Source organism: Lichenostomus cassidix, chromosome 1 (genome assembly GCF_008360975.1).
Source record: "Lichenostomus cassidix isolate B80296 chromosome 1, HeHo_3.0, whole genome shotgun sequence".
Lineage (NCBI taxonomy): Eukaryota > Metazoa > Chordata > Aves > Passeriformes > Meliphagidae > Lichenostomus > Lichenostomus cassidix.
This window is the reverse complement of record NC_139479.1, coordinates 12302294-12307142: the sequence shown is the minus strand read 5'-3', so window position 1 is coordinate 12307142 and position 4849 is coordinate 12302294. Positions and strand designations below refer to the sequence as shown.

At 42.2% G+C, this 4849-nt stretch overlaps 1 long non-coding RNA gene across 1 annotated transcript; it reads right to left on the bottom strand.

The window, feature by feature from the left end:
• Nucleotides 1-1639: 1639 nt before the first annotated feature.
• Nucleotides 1640-4538, bottom strand: LOC146444197 (uncharacterized). Its single transcript, XR_014855210.1, has 3 exons — nucleotides 4136-4538; nucleotides 3082-3179; nucleotides 1640-1898 (listed from the first exon to the last, which is right to left on the bottom strand). It is a non-coding gene; the product is annotated as an uncharacterized LOC146444197 (long non-coding RNA).
• Between the last annotated feature and the right edge of the window lie 311 nt (nucleotides 4539-4849).

Genomic DNA, 4849 nt, shown 5'->3' with positions numbered 1-4849 from the left:
CCCAGCAGGGTAGAGAAAGTTTTATTAAATTGTTGGAAAAAAGTAGAAACCCTTTCCATATTTTAACAGAGAAAACCTTAGCAGATTTGGTTTGCATTTTAAAGGCTTAAAGTCAGAAGCAAAACTATCTTTCACATACAGTTTGCTTATTTTTAAATAAAGAATCTCATGAAAAAAATTAAGACTTTATATGTGAGAGACTTTAAAGTGAATAGTTTTAACAGAGGAGCTAGAACTTTAAAGAATTTACTTTTCACAGTTCAGTTTAGACTATAAAGCCAGAAAAGCAAACTCCCAGAGGCTCCAAAATCAGCAACAAGCAGTGAACTTTGGCTGAGACCAAGATGAAGCACCATGTTATCCTGTTTTTCATGCCCTTCACCTTCCCACTCCCTCAAAAGCCCTGCATAACATCTTCCATTTTCAGGCATTAATTTTACATTTTTTCACCAGCTTAAGGGTATAATTGAAAGGAAAATGATCTCCTCTGAAATGACCAGATTGTATTGGAGGCAGAAGTGAAGGAAAAAGTCCAATTGTCTTGCTATAACCAGACAAATCTGAGGTATAATAAATTTTTTTCCTGTCCCTATCATGATTGCTTTCCCTTCTCAGTCTTGTTTTTTCTAACCACTGAGAAAATTGTGCTGGAGAAATTTCCTTCTGATTAGTGATTAGACACAAAAGGAAATGTGGACAATCTTACCCACTCATTCAATTTCTTTTGTGCTGGGCTCTCACCAACTCTTATGCTTTCTAACCAGACATTCCTGAGAAGCTCTTTCTTGTGTTCTATATTCACACTCCCTAAATTACATAGGGATCAGTTTGCCCCTTGATCAAGGGTACTTTGGAGCTTGAAATGTGTGGTCTGATTTTCTTATCTAAATCTCTGTGAGCTGTGTGGGAAATAGCTGATGCTGGCTGAGGAACATCTGATAATGCCTGCAGCACAGACCTTGCAAAGGAGCAAGGATCTCTGCCCACAAAGTCAGAGCATGGCAGTCAGAGCATGGGGGCACACCAGGCTGTCTGCTGCAAGTGTATTTAAACCCTAATATATCTGTGGAGCTTGGGAGAGGCAGCTGGATGGACAAAAATATGAGGATATGCAGCAGGTTTTGCAAGCAAGTGAAGATGCCTTTTACATATTGTTTAAACACCCTTACCCTCCTTTCATACCTCTCCACAACTATCTTCATAAATCCTCACTACACAGATAGCAAACACGGCAAAAGGACTTTTACAGCCTTTACAAGAGGGAAGAAGCACCTCCACTGTAACTCCCACTACATTTAATGTGGTGGGTATTTTTCTTTTTTTTTAAATTTTATTTCTAAGAGTAGAAAAGAAGGGGAAGGAAGCTGCCATTTTGTTCCTGATTTATCAAATGGCTTGGGTTGGGAGGGACCCTAAAGATAATCTAGTTCCAATATACAAGGGTACATTTACCTGAGAGGCAATTGTGCTGTTTGGCACATTTCACTCTCTTACCTTCCCCAGCACAAAAAAGTTGCTGAAGGCACATAAAAGGTGTTTGAACACCCATTCTTAGAGAAATCATGTTGAGGGGAGCCGAGGACAAAAGAGACATGACAAGCCTGGGCTGAGTTGTGCAATTAGATTTTTTTATTCACAGGCTATTTTTCTGCCTTTGCTCACTTTTTTCCTAAGTCCAGCCCTGTTTCTCTCTGTGGCCCTCAGAGTTTAATCATGCCACCCAAGTTGGCCAGTTCTCCACCAGGGGCTGATGCTCCTCTCCAGCTTCAGAAGTGGGAGAGGGGTGAAGCAGTCCCACACTGTGAGCACTCAGAGGCTGCTTGCAAAGACTTGGGCATACAGCACGTTCATGGAGATCCACAACTGCTTCAACCTGTTTAAAAGTAATTTAAACATACCTGCAAAGGATGAGGAAAGCATATTAAGAACATATTCTTTCTGTGCTTGGGGGGCTGCAGGGCAGCAAGTGGAGAGCTGTGGCCCTTCATGTCTCCCACCTGGGAAGAGGTAAACAGGGCAGGGCTGTGCAGGAGGAGGATGGAGAGGGGTGTTGCTCCACAGTTAGCACAGGGAATACATTTCTGTTAGAAGCAAAACTAGAACTGCAGATTTGCATCCTAATTTAATCTTGTAACAAATCCTAAAGTGTCAGCATCTGAGGATCTGGCTTCCAGAGAAAGCAAAAGAATCAGCATTCAAAAGTTTTAATAGCTCTTACTAACAGATTGTTAACTGAAATGAAATGTCTCCTTAGGCCTCAGTCATCCAGTACAAGTAACTGAGCAAAGTTTCTTCTACTTCTTCTTTCTGCTCTTTTCAGGACATACATCAATTGCACAGGTGGCATGAGAGGTTTCAAAATAGGACTGCAGAAGGATAGCATCACTTTAGTTGTTCAACATGTGTGACTTGCACTGAAAGCCCTCTGTTCCTAAACAAAATGGATTCTGATCTGTGCCTGCCTGGGGTACATCTTCTGTCTGAGGTTTCTTGGTGCTCCAGTTACACATTTAACAGCCTTCTAAGTGTTCTTCAGCTATTTTTCCTTTGCTGTCAATATCTGCTAAGAATAATGCTCAGAACAGCTTACATGAGCAGAGAGCAGGCCCATTTCCTACTTTGAAGGGTTCACTAGCAAAGGCTACATTATTCTTCAAATGGTTTGGAGCTGGTCCTTAGCCTTACGTTGCTGGAAGGCTAATGTTTCAGGCTGGGCCATTTCAGCAGCAATCATAAAGTGCTTACACCAAGCTTTTACAAGTGGCACACTTAGCAAAGGAAGGAATTGCCTCTTTCCTGGGCAATAAGGAATTCCCTGTCTTAACAGGCAAGAGGAGTCTTTGCCATGAACTAGAAGGGAATCTCCAAAGCCTGTTTCACCTGTGGTGAAGAGAAAGTTTAAATTAGGAGTATACAGTGCATTGCTCCTTGTTATGCCAACAGAAACTTGGAATTTGGAGAGCCATCAACTTCTCCCAAGTCATCTCCAGCTCCCCTCTAACACTCCCACATGCTGGGTACCTACCAAAACTTGGTGGGGATGAACACAGTGTATATTTTCCCTGGGATGACCCCACTCACCACGTGTCAGGTGTGGTCTCTCTGTTGTGTTATCCTCCTTTCTTGCAAGACACCTCTTTTGCTTTGTTTGTACTGCGCATCTTCCTCAAAACCTGGGTCTGTGAAACAAAAATAACAGCTTTGTTTTACTGACAGGGCAGCTGGTAGGTTTTTAAACACAGTCTGTTTTTATTGAACACCAGTCACTGATATGAGTTCATCTAAGTTTGTCTTCCTTCTCAGTGCTGCAATCTGTTTTTCTTTGTAAAATATTGGTAATTTTTTTAGAAAAGAGAGCCAAAATCAATTAAAACCAAACAATTTCTGACACTTTTGGCTTTCTGCAATGATATAAGTTAATCACATGTTCATAAATACTCTAACATACAGGTCATAAAGATGACATTAAAATTTAATATACTGGGGAAAAATAAATTAAAAAGGTCTGCTGGAGAGGTTTTGCCATAGTTCTCTTCCTGCAGTCTGTCAGAGGATGCATAAACCTGTGACCTTTTTTGTACACAATTACAATATATCTCTTCTATCTAAAGCCAGATAATTACAAGGTTACGTAGTCCCTTGGCAGGCTGAAGAAAAGGTTACTCTCATTTTCTTCCAAAGGCTTTAGAGTAATGCTGTGTGCTGGAAAGGTGCACAGTCATTTAATCCAGTGTGAATGGTGGAGGGATGGTGTCTCTTGCCATTGCTGCTTAGTTACTAACAGGATGACAACCCTGAATTTATGTTTTAGTTAGCACTGTCATTCTCCTTGCACACACAGAATCCTGTATGCAGATTTGTTTGCAGGGCTTAACTAGAGCCAGTGCTCAGTGATTCCTACCAACACCTCCCAGGGGCACCCAGCAGTTTTTTCAGAATTTACACCATAATATTTTTAATGGACTGCCTAAGACTGGTTGGGAAGATAAAGTTCTGAATGAGAAACTGTACAGTGCAGTCACACTGTCTGCCAGATGGCAGAAAAATGAACCAATGTCAGCCCTGAGCAGTCAGTGGGATTGAGCCCAGGAATTCCCTTTGATCTGCATCTGGGAGGTGTACCCAGTCTCTCTACCTTCAGCATCAAAGCTGAAACCCGATGATGACTGTGCAAGGGATAACTCTACCCAGCACAGCCACAGTCTCTTCAAAGGGCACCAGTCAGACTTGAGGACTCAAGCTGAGTCTGGTGCTTTGCTCCAGACCTGACCCTGACCAAAATGGAAATGCAAACACTGGGGAGTGAGTTGTCCATGTTTGTCTCCGAGGAGGAATCTGTCACAGAGTGGTGAGCAGAGTACAGGCTCTGGTGTGCTGCTGAACAGCTGGCAAAGGCACAGGTACAACAACTGTGAACTTTTGGGTGGGAAATGAATAGGAAATGATGGATGTAGCAACAGCTGCAGAGAGAAAAATGTGTACACATATTAAATGGTGCTGCAAATTACAAAAGAAGAAAGTTGTGGTTTGAAGGCCTTTAAATTCATCAACACACCCACACCTGGTTTAATTGATCCCTCTGTAACATCAATGCCAGCCACCATATATGATGGATTCCTCATTATGATGTATGTTACAAAACTTTGCTGCCATGGAGAAGGTCTCTCTCTGTCCCAAGCAGCAGGCAAAACCCTCTTCTTTATCTTGCCCCTGCGTGAAGGCTGGTGAGCTCACCAAAGTAGTTAAGTGAAAGACAAGATATACCCCCAACAGTCTGCAGCTGATACATCCAACTCACAGCAGACTAGACTATCATGGAGCACCTGCTACAGTCCTGTGAGGGCTGGAT